This window comes from Polyergus mexicanus, unplaced genomic scaffold (assembly GCF_030449975.1).
Source record: "Polyergus mexicanus isolate NDT 795.1 unplaced genomic scaffold, iyPolMexi1.0 SCAF_26, whole genome shotgun sequence".
Taxonomy (NCBI): Eukaryota; Metazoa; Arthropoda; class Insecta; order Hymenoptera; family Formicidae; genus Polyergus; species Polyergus mexicanus.
In genome coordinates, this window is record NW_027223346.1 from 3,278,174 (window position 1) to 3,298,493 (window position 20,320).

The 20,320-nt window shown below is 33.5% G+C and overlaps 1 protein-coding gene across 1 annotated transcript in view; it reads right to left on the reverse strand.

Annotated features, from left to right (window-relative positions):
- Nucleotides 1-15,624, reverse strand: part of LOC138943284 (uncharacterized) — a 94,322-nt gene extending 78,698 nt beyond the window's left edge. Inside the window, exons 1-2 of the mRNA XM_070313981.1 lie at nucleotides 15,292-15,624; nucleotides 10,831-10,881 (exon numbers count right to left, since the gene is read on the reverse strand). The gene's annotated coding sequence lies outside the window, so the exon portion shown is untranslated. The remainder of the gene's footprint in view (nucleotides 1-10,830; nucleotides 10,882-15,291) is intronic.
- Nucleotides 15,625-20,320: the final 4,696 nt, after the last annotated feature.

The following is a 20,320-nucleotide window of genomic DNA, read 5'->3' on the forward strand; positions in this document are numbered from 1 at the left end:
ACTTCCAACATTCGCGGATTTCGCTCGCGGACTTACCGCGACACGGAAACTATCGCGGACAATGTCCGCGCGCGTGCGGCGCAGTACGTTGCCAAAAACGGATAACGTCCCGGCAATATTCGTGCTGGCGTTCATTCATTGTTAATCTGCCTCAGCGCGGGAACAATTAGCTCCCCTTCAATTTTTTACACTGCGGTCGGACGAGACAAGGAAAATATTTTGCGTTCGCGAGTTTTCTCGTATTTAAAATTCCGACAAAAACACGTATTGAATATTTCCGTAACGAATATTTCGGCGAGAAAAAAAAAAGGAGAGGGAACGCAAAAGCAACAAAGCGAGGTCTCGAATTTTTTAACGCTCGTGTCGCCATTGTGTCTGTCGTCGCTGGTCTGTCGATCCGTTTAAGAGCGGAATTTTGTTGCATCGGTGATCATCGGCGAATATCGAATCAGCGATTTTCGAAAAATCGTCTTATCCGAACGACGAAGCTGTCGAAAAGCCTGACTGCGGGCTTACCGCGGAAAATCAATACCCGCTATATATGAAAGATGAACTAGAACGTTACGGTTTCTGGCAACGGCGACGCAAAGTTACGCCACTAGTTCGGAACATTTTTAACTATTTCTTCGAATTTTGTTTGTTTGATCAACTAGTTTCTCCGATGGCGGGCTTTGATGCCAAACCACGGTATTCACGGCCCGAAATACGTAAACCGTTCGCGCATCGATCGCTCGCATCAAAAGTACAGTGCACGAGAAACGTTTCTAAGCCGTTCGCGATTCGTGAACGAACTTCCTTACGGTTTAACGTCCTTAGAAGGAACATTGACGAATACTGTTCTCAATATACATTTCGAATAGACGACGACGACGTAAGACTCGCGTAATACATTTGACGGAACGAGTATTGCTATCTTTTAATCACTATCTTGTAATATAAGCATAAATAAGTATTGCAAAAGCGCTGCTTGATATTTTTTTATCGAGATTCGCAGATACATCTATACATATATCATGCATATAAATCATTTATAATGCGAAATGGCAAAATAAAACATTTTTCTTAAAGAAGATTAATCGAAAATAAATAGAGAATACATTCCTACAATTGTTTCTTATTTTAATTTTTAATTTTGTTACAAGACTAAAGTCAACTTTTCTTGTGAACAAATTTCGATAAAATTCATCATGTATTATCATATTTTATAATATTCAACATTAAATATATACCAATAAAATTTTTAATTAAAATTTTTAAAGAGCACAAGTTTTTTTCACTACAATTTTAATGAACAACGAGGCATCCTAGTAGCTTAGTTTGCAGAAGCTTTTACTACTAATTACCATAAGAAATAATTGATCCCAGTTGGTTCAAATAAACTGTTATTAAATTAAAAATTGGCATTCTCAAGTAATAAAATAGCATTTTATACGTTTAGAAAATTATATCTAATAATTTGTGCTTCTCTCTCTCTCTCTCTCTCTCTCAGTCTCTTTTTTAAATATTTTGAAATCCATCAGTTTTTTAAAAATATATCGTACTATGAATTCTGTGGAAAAAAATTTTCAAAATTGGTTTATTGCATGTCTTGAAAAATTAAAATTATTAAAATGTTAATATATTGTATTAACATTTTTATGCATTACTATAATTTTGCTGGGAAATGTAACGAATTTATATATGTTTCTCGATTAATTGATTAAACATTATATTTTCCAAGATATATATACATATATATATATATAAACATAATATATACAATTTCTATTTTAACTTTATATATAATTTTATTTTTCTATTATTATATTATAGGGAGAACCTAGTTTAAAAAAGATATTTTTTTTAAAGAATTCTACAATATATTTGTCGCAACAGCAATGTGGAATTAAGTTTCAATTAACATTTTGAACGTTATTTTTTTTTTAACACGAAACGGGCAAGAAAACAGATAAAAATAGAAATATATAGCGTGCCTATTAAGGGAGTATCCCCGCAGTCTGTCGGATTTAACACCGATGTCTTAAAGATTTCAGACTTGTCTTAAATTCGCTGTTGGCGTTAATGCACCGTTTGCGTGATCGTTTTGCGTTATAAAGGCAGATTTCAAATTGAAGTGGCTGTTAATACTTATAAACAATTCTTGTTATGAAAAGAATATTGACGTTAATGGTGCGCGATATCATTAATTCAAAGATTAATAATTATTTTAAGAACGCTAAGCACAATATATATATATATTAGTATATATAGTAATATAGAATAAGATAATAATAATAATAAACACTAAGAATCGAGTATTTTGCTCAATGCTTTCTATAGAAATAACAGAACGTCTTTTAGATTCTTTAATTTTCCTCGAGCAATATCCATCCCTTGCAAAAGAATCAATGTTTGATTACTGAAAATAATTTTCCGCATCCTTCATTTATCCCGCGTTTGTTGTCCCGAGAGATTAGTTTTCTCTCGTTGAAAAAAATTCTCACAAAATAATTTCATACGATATATTTCGTATGCAATTTAGCACGAATACATGATATATTGACATTTCACACTTGCCAATTAGAAAATAGAAGTTATTTGCGCATAGGATAGATAATAATTACAACACTCATTCAATTTAAAGTTCATAGAAAATATGATTAAATATCTTGAAAATAGTTTGAGATATATCAGTTGAATTTTTTTAGGGGTTTCCACGCTTTATTACAAAAATCTGAAAAGTTTTCGGTATCCGTCAAGCAACCAAGCGACTAAACCAATTATGAAAAATTTGTGCTAAAAAAATCACGACCTAGTTGCGCTGCAAACAATAGTAAATTGTTCCCATCTGACAATGAGATGAGAGAGGTCAATGGAAACTTCAAATTTTTTTACTCGTTACTTTTAAAATAACGAATGCTTGAAGTATATATATTTTTGTAATAAAATCATACACACGTACACATATTTTGGGGAAAGTTTTCGAAACATTTTCAAAGCGCGAGAAAGAAAGAAATATTTTTGTTAGTTTTTAAAATGTTTTCGGATATCATTTGGCTATCACAATCATTAAGCTATCAATCATACGCGCCATATTAGCCATTATAGAATGTATGGCACGATACGCAAGATTGATGTAAACAATGATGAATCTCTTTATTTTCTTTTCGAGATAACGTGTTCATTCGATACACTTAGCAGAGCAAATCTGCTCGAAACAAAATTTTTCTCGTTCTTATCGTACAGCGCACGAAGACTGTCTGCAATGCAAACGTAAAAATGTATAGAAGTAAAAAGAATACCATTCTAATTCTTTTCCAATCAATCTATTTCTCGAGCTCGATTATCGTCGACTCGATTGCACTGGCGTGATACAAATTGCGCGCGCATTTTCTACGAGCTAATTTAACATCAGACGGGAATTATCGAGCAAGGCAATGAGACTGAGATTTTTATGCAGAAATCGATTGAGATATCAGACAGACCAAGACATTATTGAAGATGATTGCAATTATTTTGCGAGATATTACATGTTAATGATAATTCATTTTGCTTGTGGCATAAAAAATAAATTACATACAACTTATTTAAAGTCATTTGAAAAGAAGTTGATATAAGGATTTGAGATTTTTAGAATTTTTTAAGAATGTATTATGAAATGTATGTAGATTATATGATAAAATTTTATCCTACATTATGATAATAATAATTTCTAATTATTGTAAGTAACGTAATAAAGATATAAGAATTTTCGCGAAATAAAACTTAAAGCTATCCGAGTCAAAATATTTTTCCTGCTTTTGACCTTAATGTTCAATCTAACATATACTTTGATACTTTAAGCAGTCAGATAATTCTATTTTGAAACTACAATATTTAATCTACAATTTTGTCGCAAGCTTCTCTCTTTTTTGAATTTTTAAATGGGGAAAACTGTCTGTTCAATAGACTTATCGTCTATTTGAAGTACACAAAGCAGAATCTCGACAGGGTGTCTCCAACCGAAAAGCTAAGACAGAAAGTCCTTTAGAGGCTTGCTCGTTTTTGCTCCATTTTGGAGAAAATTACAAAAAAAGAAACGAAACAAGTTTTCGTCTTTATTTTATTTATGTTATCATCTATTTAATGCAGATATTGTTCAAAATGCTGCCCTCTTGCAGCAATGCAAGTATTACATCTAGCAGTGACCTCATTAATTGCAGCTACACATTGTTCTAGTGATATTTGGTGCCCTGCATCTATGAGATTCGGTCTCTTAATTGCTCTCTTGAATCGATTGGCACCGTAAAGGATAACATCAAGTGTTTACATATGTAAGGAACCTTGAAGCAGAAAGTTTATTCGATGCCAATCGACTCAAGAGAGCAATTGACAATGAGAGATTGAATTTTTGCGATTTTCTCTAAAATGGAGCAAAAACGAGCAAACCTCTAAAGGATTTCTTGTCTTAGTTTTTCGATCCCCTACACGTTCTTCAAGTTTTGCCATTTAAATTGGGAACACCTTACACAATACATAATTTCTATATAAATGAAGCCTATCAAAATCCTTTAAAATCCATAAACGTGAAGAAATGGAGGTTGAAAATGAAAAGAAAATTTTGACTCGGGTATAACAAATAAATAATATAGTTTAACTTCATGTGGTTTTACTTTAAAATAAACTACTATATACTAACAAAATATACTAAATATACTAAATTTTAATTTAATGATTAATACTATATTTAAAATATCAAATTATCGCTAAAAAGAAATTAATTGAAGATCAAATAACCAGAGATATCTTGCATAATTTGAGAAAATTGAATGTGTTAAAATGCAGAATTTTTTGTACTCTCTATATACTTGTATATTATAAAATTTTTTATCTAAAACTGTTTCAAGATTGGGTATGAAACCGGTGAAAATAACGTAATTATAAATAAAAATGCGAGAAATTATATAATTTCATGAAAAGAAGAATTTATTCGCAGTTACGCATGCCTATAATGAACGTAGTCATCCTCTTCATCTTTTTCGTCCGGACCATCGGTATTTCAATTTGACGAGCATCGGAAAGTTTTCGCGGCCGATTTGAATATCTCTCTCACACACACACACACACACACACACACACACACACACACACACACACACAGAGAGAGAGAGAGTATATATACATATATACTATTGATATTTCGGCGAAAACTTATAGGAATAGCCGCGCGTGTGCTGATGAAAATTACGCGGATAAATGGAGAACAGATGTTAATGGGAGAAGTTTGTAAATTCTATAATCAAAATTTAATTCCATCCTATTAATTTTTTTACGCACGGTGCGTACGTATCTGATCTGTTATCTCGCTAATGAGTATCCCCGGCCAGGACGAAACTGAAACTAAATCGGCCAAAGAGACGTGACTTTATGAGATCTCTCTCTTATATTAACGTTATCTCGGCTATTCTATCCTTATTCCACATAAAGAGCGTGCCGTCCAGATGCACTAGACTTCCTCCCCCCTCCCCCCTTCTCCCTATTTTTTTTTTCACGAGACCTGGTTTTTGTCGTCCACCAATTAACCGACTCGAAAGTGCTCCTTTTATATTCCCCGCATGCGCTTATTGCACTCATCTCTACGTATATATCATTTTGCCGTAAAATCGCTCGCCAGATGTAAATTGCAAACGCGTCTAATATCTTACCGATACGCATGGGAGGCAACCTCCGATTATCGAATTTTAAGTAAATAATCATCTAAATAATATCTGTTACAATTCATAAAATAATATGTATATTCTTACATGGCAAATTGAATTTTCGCAAACTTACTTTTAAGTCCAATTTTACTTAATTCAAATTGCAATTGTCATCATGTCTTACACTTAATATTGAAAATATTATGCAAAAAATAATGTTGATTTCAAATCTCCGAATATACATATATATATATATATATATATATATATATAAAATCAATTAAATTCGAAATATTGCGAGATTTATAATTCCGACATTGACGCGTTATTGTCCTCAATAGAAAGTATGGGGATACAGGATTATAAGTCACGGGGCGCGCCAGGTAACACTTTACGAAGGTGTTGGTCTTCGCGAGCCCGGCTACTTTCGGATCGACCGGCCAGATCCGGGCTGCGCGCATATGAATGATACTATCGCGGCGAAATATTGTTGCCATAGTTAACTAGATCGATCTTCGAGAGGCAGCATACGAACGCTCGTGCGCGTAGAATCCGAGTTGATCTTCGCTTCATCCGCACTCCCTCTCTCTCTCTCTCTCTCTCTCTCTCTCTCTCTCTCTCTCTCTTTCTCTCTTCGCACTGATGTACGCCAGCATTTCAATCGCCCACTGTCGAAAAGTGAAATATAGCTAATTGGCCATAAGCTTCCATCCCTATGTTCGTTTGTTGGCGCCCACGGATGGAGGCACATCTCCTGCTTCAGTCCTGTCCTATGTAAGAGCTCACGCGGATTTTGGATAATCGACGAGCGATCTTCTTGCCGAGTTGTACGATACATCTTTTGTTCGCCGTTATTAAATGTTGCATCACCAATCGTTGCGTACAATCAGCGAGATGCAACGTCATCCCGTTTACGCAGTGAGTGAAATTTCGGAACGACATTGTTTCTGCTGTATATATGCGCGTACAGAAGTATTCGAATTAAAAAAAATTCTACGTTTCAATTAATTTATCGATTTAATCAATAAGAAAAACATCGCTCGTTATTACGTAAATATTGATATATCTTATATAAAAGTATCATATAGTTTCTCGCGTAACGAAAAGCATGTAAGTGTGTGTGTGAGAATGTAGTGTCGAAAAAAATAAATGTTCCACAAACAATGCAAGTAACTTCCTTGTTCCTGTTAAAATGGACTTTTACGCTACGCTTCGTAAACGAAGATAATTAAATTAAAGAAATTACAAAATAGTGCATGTATCAAATTTTTTTTTCTTTTTTTTCCCCCCGCTTTTTCATCTTGTATTTTCTGGAAATTTTTTTCAATTCGCACCAACTAACTAAGATAAAAATATTAAACTGAAAGAGAAATATTAGATTCGCAACATCGAGATTAATTCATCGAAATATACAAAAGTCAAATGAAAACAGTAAAATATCATTACCGCAACTTCTACAATGTGTAGAATTAAACCGATCGCGATCTTCACAACTTTAAACAACTACGTTCAGCGTCACGAATGCGAGGCGAGAAAAATACGAGCCGATGAGTTTTCTCTATAAAAGAAATACATCTATTTTATCGAGATTCTCAAAATTTCACTGGTGCCATATGCGAGATAAGCATGTCGCATATGGGGAATTCGAGCTCCCATTCGCGAGAGAAAGAGAGAGAGAGAGAGAGAGAGAGAGAGAGAGAGAGAGAGATAAAAAGAGAGAGAGAGAGGGGGAGAAAAAGAGCTGAAGGCTTTTCGATAAGCTTTCCGGTTAGTTCTCAAGTTTTCGATTAGTTTTTCGGTTACGCGACTCGCGATTTCCCGCGGATATAAGCGTTCGTTGTATCCGCGGGATATAGATTATCGGATATATACCGCGAGAGTCACTGAGGAGGGTGAGAAGGGGTGAGGAGGGGAGGGGAAGGGGGTTAAACGCGAGGGAAAAGGTGCGGGTTTAGGGGCAAGAGGAAAATCCCAGGCACTGTTGAGGATGCGATTGAGATTAAACGGAAATGCGAGAGTCTACCTGCCGCAATGGCCCCCGCTTTTTATTCGCGCCGAACCTTTGCGACTTTGTGCGATTTTGCCTCGCGAGAGCTATATACCATACATATATATCCGCGTGTAAAATTGAATCTCAATCTCTCGTTTCGGCGCCGTAGGAGGCTACTATTTTCGATGGTGGCACGCGACGCACAATCTCATATTGTTCGTAATGGCATTCATCGTAATGCGCGCGAGAAAACTCGCGGCTATATCGCGTATAAAAAAAACGAGTTACCGTACGTTCCTTTGCTCTTGTTAAATTTGCGTACTACAGACCACTCAGCCGATCGAATATTCTTACAACACACATATTCCCTTCGACGAGTCTGATGACAAATTCTATCCGGCGAAAACTCGACCGGAGACTGTCATTCGTCGCGTCTTTTGAATTTACATCCCTACATTCATATAAACATATACTCATAGTGAAAAATAGAATCTTAAATTAAATCGATCATTTTAAGAATATTACTTTAAAATTTCTATTTTTTTTTTTTTTTTTTTTTTTTTTTTTTCAGAAAACAGAAGTCGCATTAATAAATTAGCATTAATTTAATTGTATATACTATTATATTCTTATTTTATCTCAATTTATCATTGCTCTTTCTACGACAATAAAATTTTTTTATACACAAATAATTTAGAAATAATCGTATATTAAAAATTTATTTTTATCTCATTAAAAAAAAAAACCTTTTTAAATTAAAAATATTGTACATCAAATACGATATGTCGAATCGATATGCAACAAGAAAGAATTGATGAGAGATTTAAGTTAAATTAAATTAAACTAAAACTAATTAAAGATTAATTCTTTGCAAGTAGCTAAATCAATAAAAAGTGATTACCTATGTCGTTCTAAATTATTTAAACCATTACAAGTATCACGCATGACGAGTTGAAATCTTATTACACTCTCAGAAAGGATTTCTGATAACGAGACAAAAAATATTCTTGACATATTTAATCGTATTCACAACCTTATGCGGTATAAAAATAAAACAATTTTAAAATTAAATCAATAATTCCTTTTCTTCTCTCTCGAATTAAATAAGATTGTCTTACTATCTTGAGACAAGAGTAATCAAATCTAAGCTTATATATTCTTGCATTTAGAATAACTTGATGTTAGCGCCACAATAGTCGGCGCGAAACCGATACGCGGTGGCGTTACTAGGCATTTTATTCTAGATTTAAGAATTTTCCATTTAAGATTAAAATATTCCTTTTTCAATAATAAATATGATTGTCGCTATATCGATCCTATTTTATGATAGATTGAAGAGTAATAGCATTAGATCCGGAAATCTTTTCTGTGGGTGTATGCATGATGATGTATCTATATTCATTTGTTCATAAAATAGTACCCTGTCAAATTAATTAATATATCGGCGTGATTGAAACACGCTCATATGCTTTGATACGAACAAGCTAAATAAACATCCGTCACTAAAGTCTCCCTGTATTCTGTATAGTAAATGCGTATCGACAGACGCGCGCGTGGCGATCATTCTTCAAATCGGACGGCCGGCCTAAAACGAAAGTTCAAGAGAGGATACAGGCTATGTGAAAGTTAAGCCTGGAATGTGGATTACGTATACTAGCGAAGACATAGTTAACCCCACTGCTAGCGCTGATATACTAATTGAATTAGTTATTTCGAAGCGGAAAGTTAAGGGCACGTCTGCGCCAAGTTTTCAACATGAAATAGCTGGCAGAATCGACGTGCCAGCACACCGAGTTCGAAAGTTCTTATTAACCCGGAAGTTTTGTTCAGTATCGCGCCTGAGTGTTATTTAATCACTAATTCGAAGAATATATGTGTAGACTCGCGCGCTTTTATGAGGAACCGAGTGGGGAGAGAACTTTTCCCCGATTAATTTCGACACCCTGAGAGACCTCACACTGATTAACAACAAGTTCTGAAATGCATGGAACTGTAATTTCTGTAGAATCTTCTCTCCGCGAAAGACTGTGCGTTTCGATTACCATGATCGTATCTATCAATTTTTTATTTTATTTTTTTATATGTATTAGGTGTACAACTTTGCTTCCGCCGTTTTTTTCCCGAAATTCAAGGCTTTATTGTAAAAAACTGGTTATACATTTACGATTCGCTCCCAATGATCGTGCCAATTCTTTTTGACTTTGACTCGAGTCCTCATTAAGTAATGCCTCCAATTCTGTATCTTCGAAAACCGTCTCTCTTCCACCGCTATGCCGGTCTTCGACGTGAAAATCACCGTTCTTGAAGCGTTGAAACCACTCGCGACACGTTCTTTCACTAATAGCGGCTTCACCATAAGTATTTGAGAGCATTCGATGAGCCTCAGCCGCAGATTTCTTCATATTGAAGGAGAAAATTAAAACCTCCCGCAAATGACGAGAATTTGACTCGTAAACCGACATTTTCAATCGAGAATAACTTTATGATGCAGACACAAATCGACTAATATTTCTATGGGATTATGTTGACAGATGCCCAAGTTTATCGCATGACGTCTATGATCTATTTATTTCGACCACTACTTATCGCTAAAACCATCTATAGGAAAACGGCGGAAGCAAAGTTGTACATCTAATATTTACGCATACTCTCGGCTTTCGGCGTTTCCGCCTCATTCGGCGAACGTTGCATAGAATACTACTTAACGAAGAAATGAATAATTATAATCTCGCGTTAACGCCGCACTTATCGGGATCTAATTTGCACATGATAATATTCCCGAAATGGATTAGAGAAATTAATAATTTATTGCATTGAAAGCAAAATCCTCTACTTGAAGCTTTTCAATTTAGCACTTCGGAAGAGTTGTGTGTATGTGTGTGTGTGTGTGTTTGCGCGCGCGCGCGCGTTCTTATTCTCCTTTAACGATGAACGCATAGCAATTAAAATGTTTTACACATATAAAGTATTCTATCTCAAATTATAAATGGATTTTTCTTCCCAACATAAATCCGATAAGAGCAAATTTTATTTTTAACAACAAGATATTTCTTCAAATTAAGTAATAATTATCAAAAGAAATTATTTAAAATAGATTTTGAGTAAATATTTGCGAAAAATATATTCGGAAAAAAAATAAGATTTTAATATTAAGTAATTAAGAGATATTAACTTATGACTCACCAGATGTATGTACCATAGTTTGTTGCAGTGAAATCACGAAATGCTCTGCATCTGTAAAGAATATACTAAACTTAAGATAAGGCTTGCGCGTGTAAGTTCCATTTAACAAGATACATGTAATATTCGGAAAATATATGGCAGAATGTGTGTTGTATATACATATGTATACTTATATACGAGTATATATCCAATGTATGTGGATCATACACGTACATGCAGTAAGCTAATGGCATGCCGGGACTAGTGTTGAATCACTTCACTTGCACGGATTGCATATAGGTTTACAGTAGTACCGCGAGGGAGATACCAGGGTGATCTTGCCACGTTACAGGAGATATAAGCCGCTTTATGTTCTCCTGTCCCATCTACAGCTGTAACGTTGTCGCCTGCGAAGTTAGTGCCGATTGACGCGTAGATAGCTGGTGGTTGCCTCGTGAATTTAAAGCTGATATCTCTCCCGCGATGTTTTATTATTATTAAGCCGATCCTGTCAATAAAACGTTAATGTAATAAAAAAAAAGTACATACATGTATTATTAACCTTCCCGACAACGTTTATCTAGCAACGGCTATAACTCCTCGCTATTAACGCACATTTATTTTTTATACGATTCGTAGACGCGACTCGTAAAAAGGTGACGGACGAAGCTCTCGCGTCGAATATTTCATATCGAGAAACGACCGTTTTTCAAAACAATAAAAATTTACGAATAATTAGAGATGGAAGAAGAGATAATATAAGAGCGGCACAGTGTTATCTATTTATACTGTGTGGCGATAAGATTAGCATCTCATACGGTACAGAACATTATCACAATGTTGCTGCATCGTTTTCTGCTACATAGGATATTTCATATATATTGTATATACATTTCATATATATTGTTGGGAAGTAACGCGTTACTTGTAACGTCGTTACCGTTACGGTTACTTTTTTTCGGTAACGATCGTTAATACTTTTTCCTGTTTGTAACGGTAACGGTAACGTCGTTACTTTTATCGTTATCTTTTGGTTCTTCGTCATCTTATATCTATTCAATAGATGTATTTTTTGAAAAATATTTTATAGCCTTCTATCATAGGCTGCATTCCGATAGTCACTGCCAGTACTGAAAATCTATAGTAATGTAAATTATAGATTTGACAATACTAAGAGTAAATATTGGAATATACTCTTAATAATATCAATATTTCTCTTATCAATATTTAAAAACAATGTTTGATAAAAATTTTCGACAAAATTGAAATTTCTAAATTACAATTTAAATTCCTATAAAGATAAGTGTATTAAAAAGTAAAGATATTAACGTAAAAAATTAGAATCATTAAATAAGTTTAATATAAAAAAACGTTTGTTATATATAGAGACTAATTTAGAGTTCTTAATTGTAACATAGATTATTATATTTATTAGGTGTACAACTTTGCTTCCGCCGTTTTCATATAGATGGCTTTAGCGGTAAATAGTGGTCGAAATAAATAGATCATAGACGTCATGTAATAAACTTGGACATCTGTCAACATAACCCCATAGAAACATTAGTCGATTTGTGTCTGCATTATAAAGTTATTCTCGATTGAAAATGTCAGTTTACGAGCCAAATTCTCGTCATTTGCGGGAGGTTTTAATTTTCTGCTTCAATATGAAGAAATCTGCGGCTGAGGCTCATCGAATGCTCCCAAATACTTATGGTGAAGCCGCTATTAGTGAAAGAACGTGTCGCGAGTGGTTTCAACGCTTCAAGAACGGTGATTTTCACGTCGAAGATCGGCATAGCGGTGGAAGAGAGAAGGTTTTCGAAGATGCAGAATTGGAGGCATTACTTAATGAAGACTCGAGTCAAAGTGAAAAAGAATTGGCACGATCATTGGGAGTGGACAATACTTTGAATCATAAATGTATAACCAGTTTTTTACAATAAAGCCTCGAATTTTGGAAAAAAACGGCGGAAGCAAAGTTGTACACCTAATAATATTGATTATTAAATAATTTTATAATCTAATAGCTTATTTTAGCATTAGAAAAAACAAAAACATAACGGAGAAGTAACGAATCGATACTTTTTTCAATATAACGGTAACGGTAACGCGTTACTTTTTAAAATCAGTAACGAGTAACGGCAACGAGTTACTTTTTACAAAACATAACGGTAACGATAATGTGTTACTTTTATAGAATAACGTTTCCAACCCTGCATAATGCTACCATTAGTATTATGTTACAGTCGCTATCACGAATCTGCTTCATGTCGTTACGAAAAATATTAATAACAACAATAGGCTCATAATACTAACAATTAAACCCATATTAAGTTAGCCCCCCCACCAACGCCAAATTAAGTCAAATACATCAAATAATTTAGTGCTAATTATGTGCTAATTAGTTGCCGTAGTCCGAATTTTGTTGCTCAAACCGTTTAGCAGGAATTTACATTCAAAGTGGGGGGTGCTAGCTTGACATTAAGCCAGCCCCCCCCCCCATAGTGAAAAAAATATATATAAAGCTCGAATCAAAAAATAAAATACACTACAATTTGTTGCGTATTCTTAATTTTGTTAATGCACATGTTTGATAATTTTCATTCTCTAAAAATGACGCGTTAAGGATGTTAAGATTACAGAGTGATCAGAGTTAAATAAAATGTAATCGTATTAATGATGATTTCGAATGCTAATAAAATAGTAAAATTAATGCGCTCAACGATTATAATTATGAAATCATTAGTAATCATTAATGACGAATAACAGAAATAATCAAGGCAAAAATAATATGGTCAGTTTTAATTCTAAATATTTATATGATTATCAGATTATAAATAATTAATCAAAAAACAATTCGATTTTTCAATATCATCGTTTCCATAAATTAAAAAATAAATTGACATGCATATTGTTAATTTCGTTAATGCACATGTTTGATAATTTTCATTCTCTAAAAATGACGTGTTAAGGATGTTAAGATTACAGAGTGATCAGAGTTAAATAAAATGTAATCGTATTAATGATCGAGTTCGAATGCTAATAAAATAGTAAAATTAATGCGCTCAACGATTATAATTATGAAATCATCAGTAATCATTAATGACGAATAACAGAAATAATCAAGGCAAAAATAATATGGTCAGTTTTAATTCTAAATATTTATATGATTAACTTTGTTAATGCACATGTTTGATAATTTTCATTCTCTAAAAATGACGCGTTAAGGATATTAAGATTACAGAGTGATCAGAGTTAAATAAAATGTAATCGTATTAATGATGATTTCGAATGCTAATAAAATAGTAAAATTAATGCGCTCAACGATTATAATTATGAAATCATTAATAATCATCAATGACGAATAACAGAAATAATCAAGGCAAAGATAATATGGTCAGTTTTAATTCTAAATATTTATATGATTATCAGATTATAAATAATTAATCAAAAACAACTCGATTTTTCAATACCATCGTTTCCGTAAATTAAAAAATAAATTGACATGCATATTGTTAATTTTGTTAATGCACATGTTTGATAATTTTCATTCTCTAAAAATGACACGTTAAGGATGTTAAGATTACAGAGTGATCAGAATTAAATAAAATGTAATCGTATTAATGATGATTTCGAATGCTAATAAAATAGTAAAATTAATGCGCTCAACGATTATAATTATGAAATCATTAATAATCATCAATGACGAATAACAGAAATAATCAAGGCAAAGATAATATGGTCAGTTTTAATTCTAAATATTTATATGATTATCAGATTATAAATAATTAATCAAAAACAACTCGATTTTTCAATACCATCGTTTCCGTAAATTAAAAAATAAATTGACATGCATATTGTTAATTTTGTTAATGCACATGTTTGATAATTTTCATTCTCTAAAAATGACACGTTAAGGATGTTAAGATTACAGAGTGATCAGAGTTAAATAAAATGTAATCGTATTAATGATGATTTCGAATGCTAATAAAATAGTAAAATTAATGCGCTCAACGATTATAATTATGAAATCATCAGTAATCATTAATGACGAATAACAGAAATAATCAAGGCAAAAATAATATGGTCAGTTTTAATTCTAAATATTTATATGATTAACTTTGTTAATGCACATGTTTGATAATTTTCATTCTCTAAAAATGACGCGTTAAGGATATTAAGATTACAGAGTGATCAGAGTTAAATAAAATGTAATCGTATTAATGATCGAGTTCGAATGCTAATAAAATAGTAAAATTAATGCGCTCAACGATTATAATTATGAAATCATTAATAATCATCAATGACGAATAATAGAAATAATCAAGGCAAAGATAATATGGTCAGTTATAATTCTAAATATTTATACATGAGCTATAAATCATTAATAAAAAAAAAAAAACCGATTTTTCAATACTATTGTTTCCATAAACTAAAAATTATATTGACAATTTTAAATGTTTAATAATAAATTCTACTGACCGACCGATGCACCGCCCTTGCATGTCTCACTTCTTTCTGCATCTAGTCATCGCGAGATCCCTTCCGTTTCCGGTTGCTCCCTTCGCTTCAAATTGAGACGAGACAGTCTATCAATTTGTCCACTCGTGCATAATCACTATTCTCATAATCACTATTTCACTCGTAGTCCAAAATCCGCCATATGCAATGACGCGGTAAAATTATTTCCATGCCGATTATAAACACGAAAGAACATATAATCGCGTATTAATAAATGGACGGAGACGATTTTCCGTGATTCTAATCGACATTCCCGATACTCGCGACATCCACTTTATACACGGGATAAACTTGTGATGGATAAAAAAACGCGAGAAATACGGAAAGAATATTACAATCTCGCACGCTAATGCAATACGACGGTTACTGTAACGGTTACGGAAAATTTAGGCAGGTTGAGTAGTAGTAGATGGGGAGGGGGGAACGCGTCGTCGAATATCCATTCCAGGAAAAGGAGCGAGCGCGTCTCTTCCGAGAAATAAACCGTACGCGAAGAATCCTGCGACGCTCTTTTGCGATCTCGATTTATGAAATTGTAAATATAACTCTGAAAAAAGGATTACATTTGAAAACAATATTAAAGAATATTAAAGCAGAAACGTGTGGAACGCGACGCGCTTATATTTTCAACGCAATATTATTATATACGACAGCGAATAAATTATTTCAGCGCCTAAAAATATGTTAAATAATGTATTCATCGATCGTTGTATCGTATTATAAAGTCGATATATCAAAACTACAAATTACTCTCGATTCGGATATTTCGAATATTCGTTCGGATGCGAAATTCATTTTCGATAGATAAAAGATGCGTGGGAAAAATCTTGTCGTTTGCGAGTATATATATATCGAAAGATGCCTTAATCACGATTACACGGGTTAATATATTACACTCGGATAATCGCCTGTTATTCGATACAAGACCCCCCCGACACTCGTTCGTACGCGGATCTCACTTTCGACGGATAAAAAGACGCGAGAAACACGGAGCGCGACCATAATTCGTCTTGAGACTCGCGCTTGTGTGAAGAGACTGACGCGATTACGGAAAATTTAGGCTGGACGGGTAGGCGAGGAGAGGGGAGGACCGCGTCGCCGAACGTCTCGGTACAGAAGCGTTCAAAAAAGTTGGACGTAAACATTCAGATATAAACAAAGAAGCGCGGCTCGAGAGAAAGAGAGAGAGAGAGCTTATATTACAAAATCTCGATCAATTTTCATGGCGAAACGATAATACAACGAGAATAATCGTTGAATAGAATGTGTAAGATTCGAGGAGGAATATATCTGAAAAGCAGCTCACACACCACATATGAACATTCCTAATAAAATATTCTTATTTAAGAGAAAAAAAAATGTGTTCGGTTAGTCGACAGTTAGTCGACTAATTTTACACGTCAGGTTTAATAATATTCATGGTTGTAAAATTGACCAATCACGGTCATTCGATTCTTGATTGGTGATTGGTTAGTTTTAAAACTATGGATGTTACTGAAATCCAATTAAGGGTGACATGTCAACGTTAATCAATGTCTGAAATGCCGCGAGAAACCACGAGTACCAACAGCTAAATGACCCATATTAAGTTAGCCCCCCCACCAACGCCAAATTAAGTCAAATACATCAAATAATTTAGTGCTAATTATGTGCTAATTAGTTGCCGTAGTCCGAATTTTGTTGCTCAAACCGTTTAGCAGGAATTTACATTCAAAGTGGGGGGTGCTAGCTTGACATTAAGCCAGCCCCCCCCATAGTGAAAAAAATATATATAAAGCTCGAATCAAAAAATAAAATACACTAGAATTTGTTGCGTATTCTTAATTTTGTTAATGTACATGTTGGATAATTTTCATTTTTTAAGAATGACGCGTTAAAGATATATGTTAAGATTACAGAGTGATCAGAGTTAAATAAAATGTAATCGTATTAATGATCGAGTTCGAATGCTAATAAAATAGTAAAATTAATGCGCTCAACGATTATAATTATGAAATCATTAATAATCATCAATGATGAATAATAGAAATAATCAAGGCAAAGATAATATGGTCAGTTTTAATTCTAAATATTTATATGATTATCAGATTATAAATAATTAATCAAAAAACAACTCGATTTTTCAATATCATCGTTTCCATAAATTAAAAAATAAATTGACATGCATATTGTTAATTTCGTTAATGCACATGTTTGATAATTTTAATTCTCTAAAAATGACGCGTTAAGGATGTTAAGATTACAGAGTGATCAGAGTTAAATAAAATGTAATCGTATTAATGATGATTTCGAATGCTAATAAAATAGTAAAATTAATGCGCTCAACGATTATAATTACGAAATCATTAATAATCATCAATGATGAATAATAGAAATAATCAAGGCAAAGATAATATGGTCAGTTTTAATTCTAAATATTTATATGATTATCAGATTATAAATAATTAATCAAAAAACAACTCGATTTTTCAATATCATCGTTTCCATAAATTAAAAAATAAATTGACATGCATATTGTTAATTTCGTTAATGCACATGTTGAATAATTTTCATTCTCTGAAAATGACGCGTTAAGGATATTAAGATTACAGAGTGATCAGAGTTAAATAAAATGTAATCGTATTAATGATGATTTCGAATACTAATAAAATAGTAAAATTAATGCGCTCAACGATTATAATTATGAAATCATCAGTAATCATCAATGACGAATAATAGAAATAATCAAGGCAAAGATAATATGGTCAGTTATAATTCTAAATATTTATACATGAGCTATAAATCATTAATAAAAAAAAAAAACCCCGATTTTTCAATACTATTGTTTCCATAAACTAAAAATTATATTGACAATTTTAAATGTTTAATAATAAATTCTACTGACCGACCGATGCACCGCCCTTGCATGTCTCACTTCTTTCTGCATCTGGTCATCGCGAGATCCTTTCCGTTTCCGGTTGCTCCCTTCGCTTCAAATTGAGACGAGACAGTCTATCAATTTGTCCACTCGTGCATAATCACTATTCTCATAATCACTATTTCACTCGTAGTCCAAAATCCGCCATATGCAATGACGCGGTAAAATTATTTCCATGCCGATTATAAACATGAAAGAACATATAATCGCGTATTAATAAATGGACGGAGACGATTTTCCGTGATTCTAATCGACATTCCCGATACTCACGACATCCACTTTATACACGGGATAAACTTGTGATGGATAAAAAAACGCGAGAAATACGGAAAGAATATTTCAATCTCGCACGTTAATGCAATACGACGGTTACTGTAACGGTTACGGAAAATTTAGGCAGGTTGAGTAGTAGTAGATGGGGAGGGGGGAACGCGTCGTCGAATATCCATTCCAGGAAAAGGAGCGAGCGCGTCTCTTCCAAGAAATAAACCGTACGCGAAGAATCCTGCGACGCTCTTTTGCGATCTCGATTTATGAAATTGTGAATATAACTCTGAAAAAATGATTATATTTTAAAACAATATTAAAAAATATTAAAGCAGAAACGTGTCGAACGCGACGCGCTTATATTTTCAACGCAATATTATTATATACGACAGCGAGTAAATTATTTCAGCGCCTAAAAATATGTTAAATAATGTATTCATCGATCGTTGTATCGTATTATAAAGTCGATATATCAAAACTACAAATTATTCTCGATTCGGATATTTCGAATATTCGTTCGGATGCGAAATTCATTTTCGATAGATAAAAGATGCGTGGGAAAAATCTTGTCGTTTGCGAGTATATATATATCGAAAGATGCCTTAATCACGATTACACGGGTTAATATATTACACTCGGATAATCGCCTGTTATTCGATACAAGACCCCCCCGACACTCGTTCGTACGCGGATCTCACTTTCGACGGATAAAAAGACGCGAGAAACACGGAGCGCGACCGTAATTCGTCTTGAGACTCGCGCTTGTGTGAAGAGACTGACGCGATTACGAAAAATTTAGGCTGGATGGGTAGGCGAGGAGAGGGGAGGACCGCGTCGCCGAACGCGTCTCGGTACAGAAGCGTTCAAAAAAGTTGGATATAAATATTCAGATATAAACAAAGAAGCGCGGCTCGAGAGAAAGAGAGAGAGAGAGCTTATATTACAAAATCTCGATCAATTTTCATGGCGAAACGATAATACAACGAGAATAATCGTTGAATAGAATGTGTAAGATTCGAGGAAGAATATATCTGAAAAGCAGCTCACACACCACATATGAACATTCCTAATAAAATATTCTTATTTAAGAGAAAAAAAAATGTGTTCGGTTAGTCGACTAATTTTACACGTCAGGTTTAATAATATTCATGGTTGTAAAATTGACCAATCACGGTCATTCGATTCTTGATTGGTGATTGGCTTAATGTCAAGCTAGCACCCCCCACTTTGAATGTAAATTCCTGCTAAACGGCGCATTACAAAAAACAAAAATATAACGAAAAAGTAACGAATCGTTACTTTCCAAGTAACGGTAACGGTAACGCGTTACTTTTTAAAATCAGTAACGAGTAACGGTAACGAGTTACTTTTTACAAAAAAATAACGGTAACGGTAACGCGTTGCTTTCATAGAGTAACATTCCCAACCCTGTGTATATATATATATATATATATATAATCCCTTTGATATATATTATATAAAAATCAACAAGTGCTCACAATCGCGCGCGACGGCGATAGTTTTTAATCCGAAATATATACTCGGTCACTAGATACGCGATTACTCATCATAACCAGACTTAGACCGACAAACTCCAGGTGGTTATAAAGGACATCAAAACAAGCTAATTTTTTCAATAAACCCATGTGCATAAACGAACCGTTTTAGCATTAGAGAATCAAAGATTAACAAGGGCAAAAATGTTTGAAAAAAATTATTTTTTCAAAATTTTAGTAATGCGATTAAATAGAGATGTTTTTGCCATGAAACTTTTGTATGAAACATTTTTTTATATCTCGAATAATT